Source organism: Anomalospiza imberbis, chromosome 14 (assembly GCF_031753505.1).
Source record: "Anomalospiza imberbis isolate Cuckoo-Finch-1a 21T00152 chromosome 14, ASM3175350v1, whole genome shotgun sequence".
NCBI lineage: Eukaryota > Metazoa > Chordata > Aves > Passeriformes > Viduidae > Anomalospiza > Anomalospiza imberbis.
The window spans coordinates 2,007,939-2,034,251 of record NC_089694.1 but is presented as its reverse complement, the minus strand read 5'-3'; the positions used below and the strand labels follow the sequence as shown (position 1 = coordinate 2,034,251).

Genomic DNA, 26,313 nt, shown 5'->3' with positions numbered 1-26,313 from the left:
ACAAAAATCCTAGGGAAGAAATGAGAATGGAGAGAAGAGTTTAAGTAGCTTTAAAAGAAAAGAGATGTGGAAGGAAATGAAGCAGTTATCCTATATATTGACCAGTTCCTAATGGTAAGAAATCCTAGCCCAGATGCTTGCCTCCTAAGGAAAAAAAGCAGTTTTCCTTCTCTTAATGAAAGGTTAAAAGAGATTTGATAGTCAGATATGTGTCCATGAAGCAACTGAAGTAGAGCAGCCATTACAGCATGATTTAAATGGACAGAATGAGAACCAAATGGGAGCTGCTGCCATCCTGCATGACACCAGCACATGACAATAACCCAAAGCCAAGGGCACTGCCACCCCTGGAACCTTCTCATATTGCCACCTAGCAGAGAACTTTGCTCCCCCTTCATGATTTTGGATGAAGGCTTCATTGCAGTAGCCTGCCTTCCCACCAGAATTCCTGAGACAGATTCCAAGGCACATTTTAGGGTGTCTGCATCTAATAAACTGCCTGCCCTTATGGCACAGGATCATTTCAGCACAGCCCTTTATACAGCCCCTGCTTTTGTAGCACACATCAGCAGTGAAAACAAGCACCATAGACACCAAGGCACAAGATGAAACGTTGAGATGCGCATGAGACACACATTCTACTGCTGATAACAGCAGAGTGAAAGACAAACATTAATCCCCAGCGCAGCTGGGGCTGCCCCTGGATCCCTGGCAGGGTCCTAGTCCAGGCTGGACAGGCTCTGAGCAAGCTGGGGTAGCAGAAGGTGTCCCTGCCCATGGGACCAGGTGACCATTAAAGGTCTGTCCAGCCCAAACCAGTCTGATTGTGTGATTCTGTGCTTGCATTCCAACAGCCTCCTGTGCCCCGAGCAGGCAGGCTTAGAGCTGGGTTTGCAAACACTGTCCTTGCCTTTCTTTGAGAGGTCTTGGCAGAGAAAGAGCAGGAAAGAGCAGGAAAGAAAGAGCAGCCTCTGTCCCTGCGGTGTGCCACAGGAGTTTGGGAGCTGGCATCCAGGCCAACACCTGGAGATAAATGCTCATATCCTCCTCCCTGTCAGCTGAGACATTAGAATTTATCGCCCTCAGTTAATACTTTCTCCCGGGCAGCCTTTCTGCCTGACAGCAAACGGGGGAATCTCTGGAGTTAGCAGAAAGCATCTGGAGCCATCACAAAGGTCCTGAGGATCAAGGGAAGAGATGGCAAACACAAGCTCAGGACTAAGGACAGATCCCAATTACAAAAGGGGGTTTTGTAAGTCATAGTTTGTACTTCGCTGGAGAGAAGATTGTGAGTCTAGTTCTTTTAGTTTAAAATATGCAAGGAGTGGAAAAGCAAATAGAGGGGCAGGGAGACATTGATTGCCAGATAGCACTTCCCTGGAATTTGAGATTACCAGGATGTGCCTGCAGTGTCTAATGGGAGACTGCAAGCAGAGAGAAGGCAGAGAATGACAATCTCCAAACAATAGGATTAAAGTGCTCTGTGCAGCTAGGAGACTGAAGTATTTGAATAATCCTTCCAAAGTTGAAATGGAGAAAGAAGTAATTAGATTTCTTGGAGAATCAGAGTTTCTGGCAATACTATCACGTTAGAAAATGCTGTTAAACTTCATGAACACCCATGTTTGTGGGGAAGGGGGGAGAGGGTCAGGAATTTCTGTTTAATTATCTTAAAATGCAACTCTCAAAAAAAAAAATCCCCAAACTGTAGAACACTGATTTTATTTTTCTGTCAACTGCAAGTATAAGCCTAAACTTTCCACCCTCACTGCTGAAATCAGTAACTCATAGGGGGTGAATCCTTCCAGATTTAGCACTCACTGAGGAACAGGCCCTGTTCCAAGGAGAAGGAGCTAAAGTGGGGACCAGCTACGAGGGAGAAACTGAACCAGCCCTAACCTTACCTGGCTTCTCAGACCCCGACACAGCCAAACAAATATTGAGCAAAATGACTGCTCAAAACAATGTTTTGGCAACTACAAAATGACATTTAAACATTGTGATTAATTATTAGACTTCTGAGGAACTCTAATTTGAATGAATCATTTATATATTTCAAATTGTTTATGAGTCAGAGGAAGAGCTGTTTACCAAGACTGTTCAAAATACTTTGTCAATTTGCACAAATGACAACAAGCCAAAGCAAACACCAAAAAAAAAAGGAAAATGAGAGTTTCTATGATTACAACCTTACAAATTCCACAAATTCCCCAAACCAAGTGCAGATAATGAAAACCCCATTCACTTCCATACATATCTAATATTAAATCATGTAGCTCTAAAGATTTTTATCTGGAACAAATCAGAACAATAGAATTTTGACTCTACTAGTTTACAAAGCAAAATAAATTACCACTGTTGGGCTGCATTGAAAGTCTAGATGTAATAAAAAGTAGCTAATTAACCCATTTATCACAAATACCAAACAGGCCAATGGTTTTTGTAATTATCAAGACAATTCAATTTTTGCTTTAGTGTGCAGGCTTGTTTGCCCAACTCAATTGGAGATCATCAAAATTACTTACAATACACTGTCTAGCAAAGCATGACAAAATTAGTCTGCTACAACCAATTAATTGAACTTAATAAAGCTTTTAAATTATTTTTGTTTATTACCACTGCTCTGGGGTTAATGATGTAGTCCTTTTTGGCTAGGAGGAATAATTAATATTTTTTTTAAAAGAAAATTAGATTTTCAGTGTGTTAAGATAGACCAACAACTCTCCCTAATGGGTAAATAGTAAATTATTTTTCAAAACTAATATTTAAACCAGTAATTTATTCCCCTAATAAAAGCTTCTGTATCCATGCAGTTCTGTGTACATACACAGACAGATTATAGGCAAGATCTCATATTAGTAAGGATGATTGCTGAATTACTTCTCAACAAATATGAACTAATTAAAATTAGTACTCATAAATAAAGTCCTGTTATCTCTTCTAACGGAGGACAATCTGACCATCATCATGTGGAAACAGCTCTGTAAAGTTTCATGCAGGACCGCAGTTGGTTAGCCACAGTGGAAAGCTGCTAAGTGAAAAAAGCTTTGATAAACTATGGCAATGCCCTTAACGCTCAGATATTCAAATGAAGTCATGCCATGTTCACCCAAAAGTATTAATGCTGAGAAATTCTAATGAAATTGATCATCTCCTTTAATATTAAAAAAACCCCTGCTTTTAAAATTTTTTTAAAATATTTTTTTACTGCTTTGAAAACTTTTTAGTTGCTCATTCATGATGGAAAAGAAATCCCTCTCCTCCCTGCCTTAACAAACATTTCCACCTGAAGAACTCACAGCTTATTTTTAGAATGAGGGAGGAGCTAAGCATGATCCCACTTGGGAATCACCAGGAGCTGTTATGAACACCTTCATACCTCTTCTGCAGAACTTCTTGAACAAGGGGTGACTGTTCCATTGTGAGCAGAAATATTCTCTGTATTTAACAGCAGACAACACAGAAGCAGCAGATTCTCCTTAGGAACTGGCCTGCAGGACCAGATTTATCCTCAGATTTACTCCTCATTCAAGGAGGATTCTGAGACATAAATCCAGCGTTGGTGAATTTTTCAGCCTTCCTGTCTCTAATCCACACAGTTCTGGCACCTCCTGAAAACCAGAGGAGCGAAAGGACGTTTATGAAATAAGAAAAAACAGAATAGAATTTTTCCTGCTGGAGAAAATTGGAATGTTTAAGTCTTCCATCTCCAGCTCAGTTTGAGACTTGAAATATAGCTTCATTATAACTTTATAGCTGGAATAGCCTGTTAAGATCACCTAACTATTGCTTTATTTGTGTACTATTTAATGTTAGAGTTTATTGCTTGAAATGTCAATTCTTATTTACAAGATTTTTCTCCTTCAGTAAATCTCATCTACAATAACTGTGTCATTATCTGCTCTCTGTTGTCTTCAGTAAAACAATTCTTTTTTCTACCAGCTACTCAAAATGTTATATTATGAGAATAACCCCAAATGATGCAATTCATCAGTACAGAGTTATAAACAGATCAACTTTAAGGAAATCACTTTTTAGAAAACAGATTCAAAGAATGGAAAATAAGTAAAGTCTGCCAAGAAATGCTGATTTTAAAACTAAATTCTTCTTCATGCAAATGAGGGAGGAATAAGTGATAGAAAAGAAATGTTTCTCAATTACCTTATCCATACAATTTAACTACAAAGGACTTCATGTTGTTATTTTTCAGACATTTGACAAATGGCAGAAAATATCACAGCAATTATGTGAAATAGTTTTCCAGCAAAGAAGCATTTCACAAGTAAAACACTGAACTCTGTTGCTATTGGGTTTTTATTTTAGCTTCTCCAATTTTTCCTCAATTGTTCATAAAGCTCAGCTTGATTAAACTTTGTGTCATCTTTCGAAAGTCACTTTAATGTCTGGATTTTGCCAGAGCCTTGGCCAGGCAGAATGACCTGAAAGAATCCCCAGTGATGACCACAGACCTGCTTCACACAGTGGACTCAAAATTTAAATATCAGGAAAAAAACACAGAATCTGCTTGTGGTTGTTTGTTTGTTTGTTTGTTTTTTAATTCCCATAAGGAGTGGTGAAGGGAAGGAGAAATCTATTTGCTGCGCTTCCAGATAATTGAAAATTAGACTTGAAAAACCCACTGGTTCCTAAACTTTATGGAGACAGATAACACTCAAAGCACATTGAAATCTTTTCCAGGAGATTCTTTCTCAGTGAAAAAGTCCAGGTGATTTGAGGTGGTCAAGACATGAAATAGCCTCAGCTTACACATTGTTCTTTACACTGTGAAAGTTCAAAAGAAAATTTAAAATCGCTTAAAAGCTGGAAAACTGTTTATACAGACTGATGGTTGTTAACTCCTCTTTTCCAAAGTTTTTCACACACATTCTGCCTTACAGAATCTCAGAAGGAGCTAGGTTGGGAAATGCAGCCCTCCACAGTTTTGGGGGAGGTGATGCTACCTTCAGTTTGAAGATCAGAGCTTCCACTGTTCCTTTACATTCCCAAAACATCTAAAGGCATAAAATTGGTTCTTGAGGTTGTAAATCAAGCTGCTTATTCACATCACATTCACAGCTTTTCTTTAAATACCATCTGTCAGTTCTTAAAATGGGGTGGAAACTGCTGCCTGCCTTCTTTGGAATACCGAAGGCCTCAATCTACAGAGAAATGCTTGAGAACCAAACCCTAAAGGTTCTGCTATTCAGAACAATAAAATCCCCAGATTTTATAAAATGATGACAGAAATCTAACTGTGGAGCTCAGAGTATTTTGAATTAATAAGCCTGACAACTTCAGTGATCACTCTTTAACAAAAACCTGGGAGTACAAATTATTTGTGAGATTAGCTTGCAACACGCTCATCAAAATTTTGCAAAGTTTTAGAAAAGTCTCTGTGCAAGTGAGTTACTTCTTGTGTTAAGCATAATGAGATATAATTGAAATGATTTGTTTCTTCCATTACAATGATGAGTATCACAGAGACACACTGCAGATACGAGCAAACATTTAAATTCTCAATCAATAACATGCTCTTACTTTACTGCATTTCATTAGATAGACAGTCACCTGAGTTATTATAAAGCAAGAAATTACCAAGGCTTAAACCCAAAGCAACTTCAATTACCCCTTTATTCCAGGCATTTGAAGTACTTAGTTATTCTTTCAGATTCTATTAAGACATTATTGCTGCTTTATTGCCAGTAAAACAGTATGTTTTCAAGTCTTTCTAATAAGATGCCAAAGGAACATCTGTATGTGGAACAAGCTGTTTGGTGTTTCCCTGGGAGATTTGTCACTTGTGCTGAGTTCAACAAAACCCATACATCTGTGGATAGAAATGTGTGTGCCAGGACATGCACTACACTGTGCTGTATTCATATTTCATATTTATAAATATTCATTGGGGAAATTTCCATGCAAATGTCATTAGCGGTGGTCTGTCTTCTGTAAATAAGCTTTTAAAGTACAAATCACATTTGGAGGGTTATTACAGCTTCCAAAGGCAAAGGCATCTCAAGGATTCTTACTTCTCAAAGGCAAAACCACATTTAAAGCCCACATGAAGCCTTGCTGCTGGGGACATCATCTTCCAGCTCTGATGGAGCTCCACCAAAAGATCATTTTCCCAATCCACTTTTCTCTCTCTAGCCCAATACCTGCTTCTCCAAAATTCCGCAGGAAAGCAGCAAGGAATGGTGGATCTGACCAGTGAATCCATCCTCAAATGATTGATGGGATGCTTTGCAGGTACCTGGCCTCCAAGTTAGACTCCAAGGACTAAGAAATGAAATGAAGACAGACAGAAGACAGAGGTGTGATATTGGTTATTGCAGAGATTCTGCTGCACAGTCAGGGAGATGCAGCATGACAAACACCATAGCTCCAGAAAGATATAAAGAATCATTCAGGACAGAAGTATTTCCCTCTTTACAGGGGAAAAAAAAAAAAAAAAGCTCAGAGTAGTAATATTTCACCATGGACAAATGCTGAAGGCTCAAAGCAGGGCACCACATGCTCCCTTTCAAAGGAACATAAAGAAGTTTGATGTAAAAATGCTCCCAGTGTACTTGACTAAAAATCCTATTTATTCCATCTCAGAGGTTTGTAAAAGTTTACTCCTAATCATGAAACAGAAGCATTTAAGAGCTAACAGGCCATTGTATGAAGAAAAAAGCATCTTGGTGGTTGTAATGGAACGAGCCCTCCCTGCTCTCTGTGAAAAATACAACCAAGTTGCCTCTAATAGAAATTAATAAAATACAAATGTTCTGGAGACTTCCTATAGAAAAAAGGCTGATATGTCAGCATCCAGAACAAAAACAAACAGCAGAAACCCCCAGAAAAACCCCACACCACAATGCATTTTTAAATCAGAGAGCCAGATTGGAAACGGAAGCAGAAAGAAATCAATTCATCACTTTGGTATTTCTTCCCATTTAAAGTTTGTCTTGGTTGGATGCAGTTAATGTTGATATTAACCACAATTCAGAGCAGTGACCAGTTACACTGGGGCATGAACTGGAGAAGCCAAGAGCCAAGAAAAATGATATTTTCACAGCTACTTCAGCTGAGAACAAACAAGCTCTCCTTCAACAAGATGGCAATCACATCCAAGAATTTCTGTCCCAGAAATATTTTGGTTTTACCTCAACATTTCTACCCAGGCAGAAAGAGCAGAATCCAAAAATATGTAATAATAAATCAGCATAAATGTTCTGCATGTTCTGCTCACTTCTAGTCTGGCTGTTGTTGTCATTTTTATTTACATAATTAATTACCACTGCAGCTCTAACAAAATAATAAACACACATTAATTCAAAATATTTACCAAAAATCAATTATTTCAATCACACACAAGCTCTGAATTGCTTTATAGTCACCATTCCTATAAAAGTGAAATGTCTGAGTCACTCTCACTTTGATTATAATTGGGAAATGAAAGTACTGTGACTCTTAGTCTAATTACTTATTTAAGTAATTGCCTTTAAGAACCATAATGATTCAGTGTCTGCTTATCTAAAAATATGTTTCCACGACAAAATCATTTGTGCTAACAGCCAGCAAACTTCGTGAATTATGAACATCTGTCCACAAATGCACACAAAATAAGGGATGCATAATTGCCAATGCCAGTGGGAAAAGGGGAAATTTAACAGGTTAAAAAAGCAGCGCAAGGGGCTGTGGATTTCCAAAAGTGAGATTTTGGCTGGGACTGCAGCAGAGCTACACTTCAGTAATTTCTGTTTAACTCCACAGGATTGCAGATGTTCCTTCTGTTTCTCTCACCTCAAACACCAGTGATAGGCTGGTACAACTGCCAGCTACAGAAACATCTTGTCAGTACCCTGAGAGCAAGTGGTTCTGCTGCTCTGATGTTTGCCATCTTTGTTTCTGCCTGAATTGTCTTTTAAAAAAAGGTATTTTTATTAATTTCTCCACTAGAACATACTGTGCTGACAACTTAGAATAAACACAAGGCTGAACAAAGTAGATGTCAAAGGAACTACCAGGAAAGTTAAGAAATTACATTAATATAAAGTTTGATTCCATTAACAATTCCAAGGCTACAGTCCTCTCAAGTGTCCTAAATTACAATATTATTGCAATTCATCTGGCATTACCAGTTAGATCCTGCCAGCATGTGGCCTGTACATAGTTCAGGCTTAATTAATTCCTCCCAGCTTCTATTGCCCTGGAGAACACATCTAAAGAATAATCCCAGAGGACCAAAGTATTTTAATTCTAGAACTCACATGAGATTGTTGTAACTCTTACAGAGACCAATTACACTGAGGGAAAACAAAGGTTATCTTGAATATCATATGGAAGCATGAAAAAATGGCTCTTGAAAATTTTAATATAAGAAATGAAGATTTTTCTAAAGTGAAAAAATTACCTGTGATATCCAAGTGTTTTCAGTGCATAATCAAAATTACTCCTGTACATTGCATTTGGAATATTGATTTGTAGCACTGATTATGGAAAAGGAGTGGTTTTTACTCCCTGGAATGTTACTTTTAAGGGATTATGCTGAAATGCCATCCATTCCTCCCAAATCTTAGAGAGGTTTTTAAAACAGTGGCAAACAGAGTTTTGACTCACAGGATGGGCAATATTCCAATAGTACAGACCAGAGGATTATGAGATATATATCCAAATTGGAGCAATAAATCCAGCTGTGGAGAAACAAAATCAAGTTCTCCCATTTTAGTAAACTCACAGTGAGATCTACAGCACTGCTAGACTGATTTTTGTAGCATGGACCTAAATAAACACCCCTGTGTGCTTTTCTCTGAGGGAAAGAAATACCTAAACAAAAAGAAAAGGTGAGTATCAGTCGTCTTCTCACTGATCTCATGAAAACTCCCATATGTATCCTCATAGATGGATGTGTTTGGGAACACAGAACATTCCAAAAGACACCTAAAGTTAGCAGAATGTGTAAATAGTTGCAGAAAACCTCCCATATTACAGCATTATTCAGCTATTGTATTATTTGATACAATTTTCCTGTCTTTACTAATTTGGTATGAACTGTACTCTCTTCAGTTGGAAAAAAAAAATTCTGTAAAGTTGAAGGTGCAATTTTTCTATCTTGTATTCCCAGAAAAAGAAGTGCCCACGGGATAATTACAAATAATTACACACATTCTACAGCTGTAGGCCCCCGACAATACAGTCTATTTTCACAGAAGATTTATTGCTCCTATTCACAATTCCTGGTTTTTTGGTTTTTTTTTATTAGTTATGCCAGATAACCAATTGCCAAGGAATTCATAGCTTTTGAGCTCTGTAAGAAATACATCTTAATTTCACTGTGGACTTTCCTTTCTTTCTCACCTGAACAGAGAAATATCAAACCACTAAAATTTATTATCCAGATATTCTTGCCTATTGAAGACACTTTAGCAAAAAAGCCAACAGAAATGAAATAAAGCCCAACATTTATCAAACAGTTTTTCAAGGCCCTTATCAAAGTAAGGTCAGCACCAGTGAAGATGTATAGTCCACTTGTACATTTTCATATTTAGAAAGTTTGAAATCCATTTATAGCAATAAGCAGAGCCACTTTCCATGAACTAAGACCCAACAGCCCATGACAGCAGTCAATCTCAGAATTTCTCATGTGGGAAGCATTCACAAGTCAATAGGATTCATTTCATAGAAACCCTGTGATTAAAATGGACTCAGATTTTTCAATATATCTTTGTTTCAGGATCAAAATGGTCTCTATTTTTTTTTTTTTTTTAATTTTCATGTCAAATTTTGTGTTTACATTACTTAAACAAGCAAACTACAACAGCACAGAGTGAGGGAGCACAATGTGTGATTGGGAGATGATTGCCACAAATGAGATGCTTTTTTGGAGAGCTGTGCAATGCAGCCAGGTGGAACTGAGCTGTTTTAAACAGGCATGGACACAAGGAGGGCTGCAGGACACACAGAGAACAAATCCTCTTCTATAAAGCAGAGAAATTGCCCAGAACTGGGGACTTCCCATCCCTGGAAGTGTCCAAGGCCAAGCTTGGAGCACCCTGGGCTGGTGGAAGATGTCCCTGCCCATGGCTGGATCCTTAAGATCCCCTCCAACCCCAACCATTCCATAACCCTAAATGATTTGAAAGTCCTCTGCTGCTCTAATCAGGGTGGAAGTTCACCAAGACACTTCCAGGTCTATTTCTTGAAATGAACATTGTGGAGATTTGTCAGTCTGAGCACTGCAGCAAGGCTCAGAGCCTGGCAGTGGGCAAGCTGCTGGTGTTTGTGAGACACCAGGGAGGGCAGATCCACTGAGACAGCAGCAGGGAAGAATTAATCAGATGTGGATGGATGTTTCTCTTTTAATTCCCATTTGCATTTTCAAATAATTTTTCACATGATGAGTCTACAGCCCCTGCAGATTAGCATTTTATACTTAATAGACTAAGAATTTAGGGCACCCCAAGGGCTGATAATTAAGGTTAATAAGGTCTATGGTCTGCTCCAGCCCATCTCCTTCGAGGTAAATAACTGTGTTCATACTGCTTTATATTACATTTTCCATCTCACTGATAAAATTAGCATTTTATAATCTGTGTAAACATCCCTTTAAAGCTGTGGGGTTTGCTAGCCCTGCTGGTATTACTTCAAAATCCAGATTTCCACCAATGACTATTGGTTAAGATTTGCAGACACTAATTTTAAATCATCTGTGTTATAACAAAATTTGGTTCTTGACACATCCTTTTGAACACAGATCCCTTCCCTGGCATCTCCAAGTCTCTAAATTTTCTATTAACCCTCCTGTTTTCTGACTGTTATAACTCCTAACTGATCAAATCACCTCGTACTCATTATTCTCAAAACCAGTTCACTGAAGTTCAGAACTGTTTTGTCCACTTTATTTTGCCTTAGTTTTTCCCATGAATCTCTCCTTGCAGCTCCAGCCTGCTCTGCAAGGGCTTTGGAAGAGATTATTCATGTGTGCATTGCCCTGCATAATACACTGTAACTCCTGAGCATTTGGAAAGCTGCACAAGAAAAACTAGAAAAGGCAGCTATAAAGCCTTGTCTTTACAACTTTTGTCATTCCAAGCAGAAATCCATTGGGCTCCTTACTGTCCTGACATGCAGGTCTTGGTCTTGGCTCTGCTTATTTTAGCTGTGCCCTTGTCTGGCAGCCCCTTTCAAAGCATTATTTGGATTAATGAGAAAAACCATTCCGTATCTATATCTGTATCATCTATATCATCTATTTGTCTAGGTATTTATGGGGTGTTCCCGCCTTCCTCTACTTAGATTTTGAGTTAATTCAGTGGAAGATACAGACAAATTATAATCTCTCTTTAGAAATAATCTGCCTGCAATAAAAATTCTTCTAATTTCAGGAGGTTACCCTATTATTGAAGTAAACTACAAATCCGGAGACTTGCAATCTACCATCAAGGCTGTATTTGAAATGTATTTAAGCATTTGTGAAGGTTAAAGGATAACTGTGTTGTACTTACCCAACCTGTCAGCATAATGAGCTGGCACCCCTTGAATATGCTTTGCATTATGTTCTTCCCACTTTGCAGCTTTTAAAGCACAATGTTATTAGTGGATCTGTTAATCCAAGAAGAACACCAGAGCTAATTATGTGAAAAAATGTTAAATTGCTGGGAAAATAAGTTACTGAAGTCAGCAGTTGTTCTTTTTCACACTCCCAGCACATCCCAGGGTGGCATCTCGAGGAGCAATTAGTTTTGTCAGAGCAGCTGAATTCAAACACACCAAGATGTCATTTTTCCATATTAAGAAACATTATTAATAAAGAAATTACAGCAAGTTGTCATAGACTACCCAATTACTGGAATAACAATCCTTTTCTCCCAAAACTCAGGGGAAGGTCTTCACAACATTGAGGTGGCAGAAGAAAACAATGTACAGTTTTTCCAAGTGAAAAGGAAGCCAAGAGCGTTGCTGTTACTGCCTGGCTCTTTGGGAGTGTTGAGAACAGATAGAACAAGAATACAAAATTCATTTATATCCTGCAACAACTGGTGTCAGATCAAAACCAGTTAGAGCTAAAGCTTTGTATTTTATCCTGCATGCAGAGGCACATTAATAGCAATGACGAGGACGATGACAAAATGTCTCCCACAATGTGACACAACCAAGCTTGGTATTGTAATTATAAAATATCAATGGTGCTTTTTGGCAAGGAATAATTTGCCTCAGCAAACTTCCTGTAAGTTTTCTCATGTTTGCTATCTGTTTATGCAAAGTGAGGCTGTACAGGAGCTTAAATGTGACAAGATTCTCTTTATCTGCCCAGGTATTTCTTGCATACTGATCATTGTGACACCCATCTGTCAAATATTAATTGTCTCTAATCCTGCTGCCAAGTCCTTACTAAAATCACAATAATTAAAACAATTAGAAATTCAAATAAAACAAATAAAGAAATTTCTTACCAATTAAAAGTTAAAATATTAGAAGCAATCTTCAACAGACATGAACTAGAAAAAACTGCACTAATTGATAGCAGAGTCCAAAATTGTTTAAAATATTAAGCTGAGAGTTTCTTCATATCAAGAACTCCACAAAACTAGCTGTGACACTTAATCATACAGAAATTACTTTCTGACTTTTACATAAACTGGTGACTTTAGGGGGAAAATATCTGAGATACTGAAAGGTTGCAATGAATTTCTCAAATATTTTGAGATAACAAATGATTTCAAGCATTTACATATTTGACTAACTTTAAAATGTGACATATTCTGAGAGAAACACATTGGCTTTGAATAAAAAGCCAAAGCTTCTGTCAGTTCAAATGAATAGTCTTCGGAGTGGGAAGGTAAGGACTGGAGTTCCAGCTGTAAAGCACATCCCGTTGCTTTCCCCCACTTTCAGGTTCGAGGTTAATGCAGCAGAAACAGGGGTCACCCTCACCCAATAATACAGATAAGCCCTCAAAGTTTCACACTGGCTTCAATGGCTGCTACCCACGAGACTGGAATTAATGCCACTTCCCCCTTCCCTGGGGTTAATTGTGTGCTTTGCTTCCATAACTTTGCCCTGCTCGGTGCTTCTTTCCAAAGTGTGAAATATGAAAATCACTCCCGTGGTTCTCAGCAGTGTACACCAGGGCAATGACCAGCTCATTAACAACTCATTTATTGCCTTCAAAGTCTAGCCATAGTTCAACCAATATTGATCAAACACATGCAAAGAAGAAAGAGACCTACAAGATAACAATTCCACTGGATTCACAAAGAGTTTTATAATAAAGACTTATGAACTTCAGTGGTGACTACTCCCGCAAATGAAATTTGTTTTAAAAGTTTTTTCATTTCATAATGCCACTGTGACTACCATCAGGGATTCAAAGGAACTACATACTTAGAAGAATTAAAATATTTATACCATATTTCTCTCTCATCTCTGATAACTTCTCAAAGTGTAAACTAATCTGATAGCACCATGAATATTTATATATTGCTCAGCGGGGAAAATGAATGTAAATTAAACAACTGATAAAGCTGGTAATATTTGTGGTATCCATATTTTCACAAATCATTCTTATGTTAGCATGGACTCGAGGAAATATTCCTGTTGGGCTGTCACATGTCAGGGCTTGTTTGGCATCTGCAGGAGAGATCATTTCCTTGCAGGGAGCTGCAAATACAGACATTCAGTCACAGCCTTTCAGAAATAGAAGTGGCAACCATGAAGAAATTATTCCATCTTTTGTATGCAGTAAAGCAGACAGTTCCTGTTAGGTTATATATCCGCTAAGATTACAGTTAGCACAGACAAAATTATTATCTAAAGCAATGGAAGTAGGAAAATAGATCTTCTGGAATGGATATTAAAAATCGAGGTGTTAAGCCAGATTCAAAACACCATGAAAACCAGCTTTTAAGAATTTCAAAGAAAAGCTACACCTTCAAAATTATTTATCAAAATTTTAACAAGATCTGCATTTTAATCACTTTAGGGAAACTTGACTTTGCTGTGCACTAAAGAACAGCTGATAATTTCAATCAAAGAACGTGTCACTGAAGATGAAAGCCAAGAATGCAGCCTGAATTTGTGTTAGACAACAGCAAGGTGACATTCTGGACAGGATTAGCTCTGTTTGGGCTTGTAACAGCCAACGTCCCAGACATTCACTTGCTGATTGTGTCTCACTCTGGAGTACTCTGAACCACTCAGTTGTCATCCCTGTTTCTTCAAAATATTGTCAGCAGGAAACAAAATAAATCTTCACTTGTTTTAAAAGTTTATTTCATTTTTAGAATTATTTAAGGAGGAGAATTAGTTTCTAAGCATTCACCTATTGGGTTTTTTTGTTGTTTTCATTAAGGTTCTTAACCAGGGCAATGGGCAATTCCTATCTTCTGCATGAAACCCATGATTTTTGAAACCCATGATTTTTTGCACAAACCCAAGTATCACCCATACAAGTTGACTCCAAAAGCCAAACATTGGTCCAGATAGAACTGTTCTCTGTGCCCTTCACTCCAAGGAATGAAATATGAATGCTCATCTAGCATTCACTTGGAGTTCTACAGAAGAATGGATAGCTAGAAAAACTTGTGAATTTAAATTCCTTTGTTTTTTGGGAGAATCAAACAACAAACTGCAGGGATCCTAGATGTGATATTTGAAAATATCCTTTACACCAAGCTCTTACCTGTACAATTATCTCCCAGCATGTCCCAAGATCCTTATGCAGTGTAGAACTGATTGGCTGCTACTGAACTCACTGCCCTTGGAGGATGGAAAGACCTAGAAGGAGAGTAAAATTCTGTCCAAAATGATGTGTCCATGTTTTGCAACACAGTGTAAAATACACAGGAAAATGCTGTATCAAGTCCTTCTCCAAAATACACCCTACAAGGTTTCTGTAAAGGTAATTCTGACACTGAATACTGAAAACAGGGAACATTATGAAATCCAAAGCACAGGAAAGCAAAAGCACAATTAAATCTAAACAGTACAACAATCAGTAGAGGTTGGGAGAAGCAATCTTGGCTTGGAGATATGACTAAAAGCATTTATTTCCATGCTCAGCAGTGCTAAAACCAGGGAGGAAAGGCATAAAATTCAATTAATAACTGTCCTGTCTATGGTCTGTCTACCTTAATTTGCACTACACACTGAAAGTGTGGGACATTTCAACCCTTCAGCATAAACTCTGCATTTAAAACTGGAACAACAGGAAAACAAAACTGCCCAGCCTGCTCCAGGCTGACCCCTGCCCTTGCCTTCCACTGTTCCCCTGGCTCTTGAGTGAGTTTCCCTATGAGATTTGTCTACACCAAAGCTGGGAGGAGCCCAGCAATAGCGCTCCCTTTCCATTGCGCGCTCTGCGAATGACTTTACACCACGGAAGCCAAACAAATTTACTGCTGAATTTTGCAGATTTCCTTATAAAATAGAAAACACTCAATCATCCTTAATCACTGGAGAAATTGTCCAGGAAAGTTTTAATGATGAAGCACCTGAATTTGCCTACAGTCCCGTGGTGATTTCTTCTAAAATGCGTAGAACGCACGAGGCCCGGAGCATGAAATGGATAAATATGGAGCGTGTGGCCATAACAGACAAGTCTGAAATGGTTTTGAAACACTAAACAAAGGAAAGTCACAGATAAATTTCTTCATAATGTTGTAAAATCACCCCAGTGGAATTAGAAACATAAGAAAAAGAAATTGCATTATGCTATACTTAAAATTCCTCAGTATGAGATATTTAAACAAAGTACTTATTAAGACAGAGTAGTAGCTAAACAGATCACTCACCACAGGATTGAATAAACTTTTAATAACTTCTTAAATGCATGCTTTGAGACATAATAAAATTACTTCTTGGCATTAGAGACTTACCTGACGTATAGATAATCAATAACTGCCTATTCCACAAAGACAGACACAAAGTTACAGTTCATTTAGACTTAGGGTTCTTGCTCCACCTTATGAATTACCAGATTTACTCCAGCAAGATCCACTGAATAAAAAAGTATTTATCTGCAATGCTGGAGGAGTGCATTTCTGAATAACTACATGGAAATAGAGGTAGGCTGGATAGCAAATGCCTTGCTAAGCCTCTTCCATCTCCAATTCCCAGCTCTCTCTGAGCAGGCACTTATCCTTGCTGAATTCTAGGGAGATCAGCACTGATCTACATGAAATCCATAAATTAATATTAAAAAGTGGCTCTGTAGTACAGTATCTGTTAGTACATTAAAAACTCCTACAACTCTCAAAAAACTTTCTGCTGCTGCCACAAATCTGGTGTGAGGGACAGGCTGAACTGAAAATAAGAGAGCCAATTGTCAGTGATGGCACAAAGAACAAAGGCCAAAACTAATATCAAAAGGTCAAAGAAAACATAATAGAAACCAATTCTTTGAAAGGATCACTCGGAGTGTAACAATTAGGAAAAGAAAAACTCCCTGAGCCACTACCTGCTAAGGTAGAAAATGTGTTTTCAAAAATACTGACAAAGCAAACTGGTAAAGAATAAACACTGGAGCAGCAGGAGATGACTCCAACCAGTGATTAGGATGAAGATCTGCAATTTTAACCTGTGCCCAACACAGACTGGGCTCTGCTTCTACTCTGGCAGTGTCCCACACACCGTCCCGCTGGATCCCCTCTCCATTGGGTGTGTCAGGGGACCTGCTTCCAAAGGAGGAGCTCAAGGAAGAGTCCACCAGGATCAGAAAGAAGTCCCCACTCTGTCCTGCTGCGCAATTCCAGCAACACAGCCTGCTCCAAGCCCTCCAAGTGAGGGATTTCACTCTCCCACTGGCAGCGAACAAACTCAGCCCAACGCTGCCAGGGTTTGTGCCATTACAGAAAGCACCAGACCTGGAAAAACAGCAGGCGTGGAACTGCCCAACTGGGAGCACAGAACAAAGTTACAAAATAGGGTTGCTAAAGGAGTAAACTGCATTAACTTAAACTCAAATTTTACATGTATAGAACATTAGATGATCAATTTTATTTCTTCACTGTAAACAAACATGAATATGTTTTCTCCTATTTTTAATGCAAACAGAATGAGCCACACCATAGCAGCATAGAGGGGCTTCAGCTGAGGTTGAAATTCCCCAAACAAAGAGCTGAATAAATATACTGTGAGCTTGTTTAGTCTTTTAGCAAGGACTTTATCCTTTTTTTTAACTTTTTCCCTATCAGAACAGACTTCACAGAGTTTAAAAGAAGAAATTGGAGCTGAACTGACTTTATCAGAAATAACATCCCGATTTAGCAGGCCAGTGTTCCTCTCAGACTGATGTCAAAATGTCAGATGATGTAAGTAGCCCACACTAAATGTATCAGTGGTTTAATAACAAGAAAATTGACTTCACTGCAGAGCTTGAGTCCAAGAGCCTTCAGTCTCAGATGCTGGGAGAACAGCTTTTTGCTTTTTAAAGGTCATCTGATTTATCCTGCCAGGCTGTAAAACCAGGAGGTGAGAAGTTGCATAAAGGTAACTCCACCGCCTGTTCTGAGATTAAGGAGGCAATACAATGACAAAAACCAAGCCAGCCCTGAGTCTCATTTCTTGCTGTCCCATGTTGGGCACTATTCTGCACTTCCAGCTGGAATGCCTGCCCTCCCATCAGCTGCAGAGGATGGAGGTTCAGATGCCTGTGAGTTATTTCCCAGAGCTGATAATTCCCTGTGGGGGTTCTCCTCTCACTGTGTCACATCCAGAACGCAGCAATGCAGAAGCTGTTGCTGAAGGGAAACTCAAGATCAAATCTCTGTGTGCTGGCACAGTAAAACGTGGCAGAGCAGGATTTGTTCAGTTATTTTGCCTCGTGCTGGCTCCATGGCTGGTAACTCCTCTTAGGGGCTGTGGCAGGCTCTGCACACAATCCCCAGCTCCAGAGGGAGGTGTTGCTGTTGCAGACACAGAGCTCGAGCTGTGGGCACCTGATGCACAGCACAACAAACAGGGGAAATGCTCACAGCAAAAAAACACAGGGCTGGACCCTGAGAAATTCTAACTTCAGCACCACTCTGAAAATAGAAGCCATTTTTTTCCTGTAGAAATAACACCTCTCAGCAGAAATTTTGCCACCACTGAAAGAATCAGGCAATAAAAGAAAGCAGAGCCTGTGCTGTTATCCTGCTCCCTGTATCTCTGCACATCCCAGCTGTGCAGAATAGCAGAATAGCAATATTCTGGGACAGATACCTTCCTTTAATTTGTTTACTGAATGTTTATTTCTTGACTGCCTGTCAATGAAGCTTGATGTGTCCTTGAATTATTTCTTTAGAAATGCATTTTTTTTGTATACACAAAGTTCAGTGTTACCTATCTATGAGCTAAGCAATTCCTTCAATCAGCTTTCAAAAACTGGAAAAGAACATTCCAGCATTCTTACTTTCTAGCAATATACACTGATTTAGTTTCATTTTTTATCTGCAGTCTTCCTGCTGTGAATTGCCCAAGTGTGTACACCAGGTTTTCTGTTACAGTCCTGATATGAAAACCCTGATAACTTAGAGGATGGTTACTGCTGATATTTTATATTGAGGAACAAAACTAGAACCAGACCCCAACAATACACATGACCATCAAGCCTTGCATTAAAATCAGTTTCTCCTGATGTGAGAAAAGAAGGAATCCTTTTGCTTTTAAAAACGGTATCCTTTTGCAGAGGTCAGGATGAGAAGTCTGATAAACCACCGAAAGCTGTAGGCCTGTGGAAGCAGCTCTGTGCTGGGTGTAAAGCACGTGCTGCTGCAATAACCCCAGGGCTCATTCCATGTGCTCCTGGCACCAGCTTTTTGGTGGTTTGTGCTCCCCGCTTTGGAAAACAGCGAGACAGAATATATTCACCAATTCCAAATATCACGTCTATAATGTCCTCTAAGTTTGCTGCAATGAGCAATCACCTTCCCCAGTATAATTTATTAAATAGTGCCATCCAGTGGGAAGTGACTCTCAGCACAATGAAACTCTAAAAATCCCCACGTTAACTTTAAATTCTTACCATTGATGCAACTGCAGAGAGTCTTTCCACAGTTTATCTTCCAAATAAGCAGAATTTTATAATAATCCTAACTTCCTGATGGTATTTTGGCATGTTTTATGTAAGATACAGAGGCAATAAAAAAGCAGGAATTCTCTATGTGAAAGGACACATTTAAGGGGCATGGTGAGGCAGCAGTACTAATCCTAAATCCTCTTAAATCCTTGACAGCATCCAAATACATGACAAGAGATGTTAAATTTTTCTCCCAGAAGTTCTGAGTGTTCAGAGAGATAGAAAAACATTGACAAGGAGTGACCTGACTATTGATTTTAATTCTACCAATTCAGGTGTAACTGAATTCCCAGGAAAAAAAAAATGTCAGAATCATGAAGCAATTGTTTAACTTCCAAAGCACCTTTGCATTATTTGCTGTTGATGGAACACAAATATCGAGCACACACATAAATTAAACAAGAAGCATTTAGAGGGAGACAAAAAAAATCTGCTTTCCACTCACCTGTTGCTGTTGAGCATTTAGAGACCTGCAGGATTTGGTGCCAAGAGAAAGTAAAGAAGTAAATTTCTGTGCAATTGGTAGAGCACTAAAGAGCCATCAACAACCTGAGAGCTCATTCCTTTCCCCTGCTTTATATTTTCCCATGAATTGCCAGCATGAATCACAGCTCTCTTCAGATAATGAAGTCTTAGAAATTTCATGATCTGATGTAGCAATATAAATCTATATGGCCACCCCATTAGAAACACCTACCAGGGAACAAAATGTGCTTTCTGGAAGTCAGTCAATGCAAATATTTCTGCTCTTTTTTGTTCTTTTTCTTGGCATTTCACTAAAAAAACTGTAAGATGATAAATGTCATGTAACAGCAAAAACCACCAGACATAGTTCTGTATGTGTAAAGTATTCTGAGTAAAAGATACTGCATGTGCAGAAAAGTTTTTGTATGAAAACAGGACACATCAAAACCAGAAAGAGAATTTAGAAATGGGTCCATAGTCTAGTATTCAGATACCCAATTGAATTAGGCCAGAAAAGGGGGAATTAATGCGTTTGCTGTGGAGAATAGAGTAAAAAAAGAAAAGTACAAAGTACAGCACTCAAGTCTTTTAAAATGGTAACAGTACAAGGTATTCCTTTTATTAAAATTATTATAAAAAAATAAAATCAAGTGATAAGCAGTGGCCTGGATATTCACAGTTTTTCAAAGAGCAAAGTATTATATTCTTCTGAGCTGACATATTTCAGGAACAGAAAATGGCTCCATCACCTTTGCTATTGCCTTATTTGTACTCCTCTATTATGGAGATTATAGTGGAAATCAGCTCAACCTGTTCAAAAAGTTCTTCACTGAGGCTTTGAGAACAGTGGAGTTTTAAATTCCACAATAATACATTTTAAAATTATCTAGGGATACTTAGAGATAGTTAAAAATAACAATAATTAGGTGTGTTTGTAGAGATAGGAAGAATATGAGTAAATTTACATTACTATCAGCTAAATTTGCAATAATACCCCCCATCTTTTTAACATGCACAAGTTTTGTGGTGGGGTTTTTTATGTCCATTCAAGGCTATCGAATAAAGGCTAGAGCATATAACAAGAAAATAAAGAAAACAAAGAAACAACTCAAAATACCACCAACCAGGAAGCCCAGCAAAACAACCTTCCTGCAAGAATTTCAGACAGAAACAAGCCTGACTAACATCAGCAAAATTTCCTCATTAGCCCTCCCAAAACCCTTCCTGGCAATGGTGGCTCCTTGTCACAAATCAAACAATCTGAGTCCTCTGGAGGCTGACAAACTCATCTATTGGCCAGATGAAGCTCCCTAATCCCCCTGTCAACAAGGGAAGCCTTCAGAAGGTTTTATTGATCAGCAGAGATCCCCACCTCGGGCTGACACCAGGAGATGGCTGAGAGCAGGATGAGATCCCTGCTCAGCTCCACCCTGGAGACCCAGGCATGGCTAATGTGGAGAGCAGAGCTTTAAATCAGTGGCTAAACACCCACAGCACCTGCTCCAAGGAACAAAACCTTGTTAGAAAAACCTGCACTAACGAGATTTTTTTTTTTTATTATATCACACACAGTGAGAGCGGGAGAGAAATAACCACAACCCCCACTCTCGCTTTCTGGCTGAGTTAAAATTCAGAGGAAAAGGAACTCTGGCAAACAATCCATACCGTGAATGGATGGTTATAAGGCAAGAAAGGAGAGAGGAGGACCCTAAAAAAAGAATCCTGAAGTGAAAAGCAGAACAGCAACAGGAAACCAAGGTAGAAAGGGATCACACACAGCCCTGGAAATGCACCTGCACCTCCTCGCGTGTTCCAGGTTCTGCACTTAGTAGATCTAATCATATATTGTGCTGAAACTTCTGGAGGCATTTATTTTTCAGCTCTGGCTGTATGTGAATGCACACACTGAAAATCTTTTTGGACAAAGGGTGAGGATTTGCAAACTGCTGTTCCTGGCTCAACTGAACATAAACCCAGGTTTCTGAGGAGGAGTTTAATGCATCAAACCACACCATCAGTGCTGCAGCTCCCTATCAGTTGAAAAGCATGCTGCTTAATAAATTTAGGATTTAAAAGTGAGAGAGAAATGAGAGAATTTCATGTACATCTTCTTATTTACAGGTTAAAACCAGGAAACCTAGCAGGCTGGTAGTCTCCCTGCTGTAGTGGCTACAGTCCTCGTGAGAATCCATGGACCCCTTCTGCTCCAGGGTAATTAAAAAATAAAATCTTGGCATTATATGGAGAAAGAACTGAATCCCCTTGCTTGTATATCTCCACTTGACAGAGTGGATCTAAAAATCAAACCTAGCAGCCTAGAGATGATAAAAATGCTCATCACTTTCAACTAGTGGGCACTGGACTGCCATCCAGATTAAATCACTTCCAACATCAAGTACTCCAGCAGATCCCTCTCTCTTACACTGCTTTACCATTAGCTCACCACAAAACTAATTTTCAGTGCTTCCTTTGAGCTCAGAACCATTAAAGGAGAGAAAGGGAGGACTGCAGAGTCTACAGCACTTTCTGTTTGTGTTTAGTGCGTGGCACAGCCCCTGCCCAGAAGATGCACAGGGCATTCTGCTCATCTCTGGGCTCACAGCAAATAGATCCTGATGTTTGGTGGCCTGTTCCCTCACTAGTCTAACAAACATTGCCCCGTCTCCACTCTCACGAGGTGGAATGTCCACCTTGCCCAACTGGAGATGCTGCACGAAGTCCTGGAGAATAAATTCCTTTCAGAAGTGTTTCCAGCAGAAATCCAACCCCCAGCCCCACACCAGCTGCTGTGAAGGATAACTCCACCCCAGTCAAAGCCAGCACAATAATATGCTTGCATTCAGTTATGGATACTTTCTGTATGCAGCTTCTTAGGAATTGATTATCTCTTTATAAATTCTTCTTTTTTTTTTTTTTTACACCAAGGAAAATAAGCCAGAATATTAGTTACCCAAAATCTTGTACAAATTACTCTAATGGCAATCTTAATTAATTTAACCTTTTTATAGGCACAAAAATTTCAATCAATTAGTTTCTTATAATTGTGCCAACGGAATTAGTAATGTATTAATTATTATAGCATAAAAGTTGGAATAATGTAGCTGTTAATTAAACTCAAAATATTGCTAAATAATTATTCTCAAGAACATAATTTTTACTAATTAAAGCATTATTGCTAAATATAATCTCACAAGATATTTTATACAAGTATTCAACTCTTAATTAAATTATCAGTTGAACAGAAACAGTCAGATGCTAGAAGTTCTGCAGTTTGGAAACAGTTATGGTGAATTGACTACATATTTTAAAAAGAAATGCTTCTGCCCTAAAAATGGTTTGGTACTTGATAAAGGTTCAGCAGCAGTGCCTCCAGTGAATTCAATCCATCTACTCATCTCTCAGAATCAAGTAAATAAATGTTCTTGAAGCTGGTGTAGATAAATAAATAAATAAATAAATAAATATAGAGATACCCAAATATATTACAAATAATACAAATATATTATATAAAATATATAAATATATATTCATATGTAAATATATATTATATAATATATATAAATACACATATATTATATAGAATATAAATAAATATTATTAAATATATAATACTTAAAATATCTATAAATAATTATATTGAATAAATATATATTTGTATATTTTATAGATAATTATTTATTTAGCTAATGAATATATATAATATATATGCATTAAATAAATAAATATAAAAGGGTTTATAGACTATATTATTTCTGCCTACAGAGGCAGAACCAAATCTCCCCTTTAATCTCACACTCACTTCATTCACCACCAGAGTTAAATTTATCCAAGGGTTGGATGGCACAGTGCAGTATCTCCATTTTCCACAATTCCTTGGATCAGCCAAGACCCCCAAACCTGTAGTGGTGACCTTTGCTTGGAAAGGATCCTGACAATCTTTAGTTTGAATCCTCTGTGATTGTTCTTCTGCTTAAAATGAATAAAGCCAGCCCAAAAGCCATCCCACAAATGCAGCTTAGCATGCAGTAAAATGTTCATCATTTTATCCTAAAACTGTAGTTTTAGTTTGTCATTTGAACACAACGTATCTGACATGAAGGAAGGAAAAAACCAAAAATCTCTGCTTTGGATACCTTTTCACAACAAATTTCAGTGGAAAACAGTGGAGACAGACCCTCCAAACCCATGAAAGCTGTTTTAATGTTCAAAGCACAAGCTTCACTGCTCCTGCCAAAACGAAGAGGTTCCCAAAGTAATCAGTATCATATTCCAAAATGACATAGGAGGCTTACTGCAAAGCTTGCTGAAGGACAACAAATTCCCCACAGCTTCTGAATTATAAACACACAGACAACATTTCCTTGGATTATGAGTATTTGCCAGACTTGGCAACTCTAAAAATAATAGGTCCTGGAAGATTTGCTAGGCCAAAACCTCTGAACTTGGTGGATAAGAGAACATGTGAGGGAAAAAAAAGAAAAAGTGTAAAATTAATTATTGCAGTGTAAACTTGGAAGAATGGGGGCTCTTGATACATATTTATAACCCATTTTTCAGGGAGGAGCAGAAAATAAAACATCTGAAACACTGGGCATTCACTTTATGTCATTACTGTGTCCTTTCTAGAAGGCTGCAAAAAAACCCCAACACTTCTGTGTTGGTCAGCTCAAGCTGTCAGAGCCTCCCCTGTGCAGAGAGCATCAGCAGGTATTTATTTGGTACCTGTGCCCTCAAACTCCTGTTCCCACAGAGGTGTGGGACATCCTGAGCTGCTGCTGCTTTGTGCAGGACTCCCCCCGTGTGCAACAGGCACCTCTGCAGCTGGGACACAATCTTTGCCCAATTCTGAGCCTCTTTTTGTTCAAAGCAGCCCAAGAACAGATTTTTGTAGTAAAAGCAAAAGTACCCTGAGAGAAACTAAGGGCACAGTGCCAGCATCCAGTGATACCTGAGATCTCAAAAGCTTTATGTGCCAGAGACTGCTCTCTTAGACATCAGTGATGGATTTTCCTCCCATGCACACCCAAATCTTTGTTCAATATTCAGTTTCAGCCTTTATTTAGGACATGCTTTTCAAATCCACATTTCAGATATCATCAGGCAGCCTTTTCAGCCTTTGCTTGACAGAGCCAATCTGTGCTTCGATAACTTAAAACACTTGAGAGAACGTGTTCCAAACAAAACAGACTTTGTAACATCACCAAAGTTATTTTTCATTTTTCACAAGTAACTTATTTTATCACCTGTGAACACTGCAAAATGACTGCTGTGAAAGGAAACCAAGCTCTGAAACTGCTTGGCAAAATATCTGAATGCAAAAGCTGAGCACAGGAGTACAAGAAAACAGAATTCCCTTAATCATCACATTGTTACCACTCGAAATTTCAGCTCCCGTTAGCAGAGCCTAGGACTGGCCTCTGGCACTACCAGTTACTCCTCCTTTATGACAAAAGTACAACATCAAAATGACCACTCTGAAAGTCAGTTTCTTAAAATGATTTCTGGGTCTGTCTGGATGCCAACACAGACATGAAAGGAGCGGTTGTGGGGATGTGGTGCAGCACTCCAGGTTGAAGGAGGGAGTGAGACAAGTAACACGAACCTCATTAGTGGTACCAGCTTGGGAAAAGGTCCTAAATGCCATTTAATCAGCTGTGAAAAGCAGCAGGACACGGACACTCCCTCTGGAGCCAGAGCTCTCTGCTCCAGCCCTGCCTCAGGGTGCCCACCACCCTGCCCTTGGCATTCCAGCTGCTCCACTAATTTCCAGTTTCCTTCGAGCTCAGAAACATTAAAGGAGAGAAAGGGAAGAGTGCACAAAGTCCACACCACTTTGTGTTTGTGTTTTGTGCGTGGCACAGCCCCTCACATCTGCAGAGAAGATGCACTGGGCATTTTCAGCTCTGCTCCCCACAGAGGGATTTCCACTCCAGCATTCCCTGACTCCCTTTGTCCTCCTGGAAGAGGAAGAGGAAGGAGGAACTTTTCAAACAACACCTTTCAGCTCCTGTGAGCCACTCACAGCATCAAATCCTCGAGCAAGGCCAGTGCTGCTCTGGAACCCATTTTCCACCAGCAGCAGATGCCAGTTTCAAGCCCAGCCCTGCAGTGGGCACGTGTTGTTGACCTTCCCTGGGGATTCTCTCCTGATGCCAGGAGGGTCAGAGGCTCCTGCTGTTAGAGGAAATGCAGTGCATCTTTTATTACCATAATGCATCAGGAAATTCAGGCTGAGCATTAACTGCAAACATGGGGACAAAGGGCCAGCGATTTTTAAATGCTGTTTACCACTTAACAACTGTTTTTCATTTGGATTTGGCACTGCAAGCTAAACCTCTGGAGTCTAAGTAATAAAAATCTTTCTGTTTTATTTCATGACAATCATTTCAGTAAATATAAAAAATAATAATCATCACTCCATGCAAAGTTGCTCAATAAAGCAATTTAGAGGATATTAATCATTCAAGTCTTGTGCTCTAGCTGTATTTTAAATTAAATGCAACATATTTCTTGAATGTAATTATTAACTTTTTTGGAGTGAAATAATTAGATGTTAGTAAATAAATTGTCATATCAGAACATCACTGGTTTGATCAAATAACAATTTCATAAGAGTTTGGCCACGAAAACAGAAATTATCATAAAGCACCAAGCCTTCAGTGACTGCCACTTCACTGTGAAAGGGCAGCTTTGAGCTGATGTGTGTGTGTGCCCACTGATAAAAGAATGTGGTGAATTAGTGAAAATATTGTTTAACCTTTTGACTATTCCAGTGTGCAAATGCCAAGAATTTAAAGAACACAGAA

General features: G+C 38.8%; 1 long non-coding RNA gene across 2 annotated transcripts in view; it reads right to left on the bottom strand.

Annotated features, from left to right (window-relative positions):
* Window positions 1–2,050: 2,050 nt before the first annotated feature.
* The window catches only part of LOC137482305 (uncharacterized), a 92,555-nt gene continuing 68,292 nt past the window's right edge, over window positions 2,051–26,313 (bottom strand). The window contains exons 2-7 of one of the 2 annotated variants that reach the window (XR_011003994.1): window positions 14,666–14,760; window positions 11,490–11,586; window positions 10,882–11,012; window positions 7,789–7,897; window positions 3,380–3,608; window positions 2,051–2,292 (exon numbers count right to left, since the gene is read on the bottom strand). This is a non-coding gene — a long non-coding RNA (uncharacterized lncRNA). The remainder of the gene's footprint in view (window positions 2,293–3,379; window positions 3,609–7,788; window positions 7,898–10,881; window positions 11,013–11,489; window positions 11,587–14,665; window positions 14,761–26,313) is intronic. The other variant, XR_011003993.1, reaches the window with a different exon arrangement.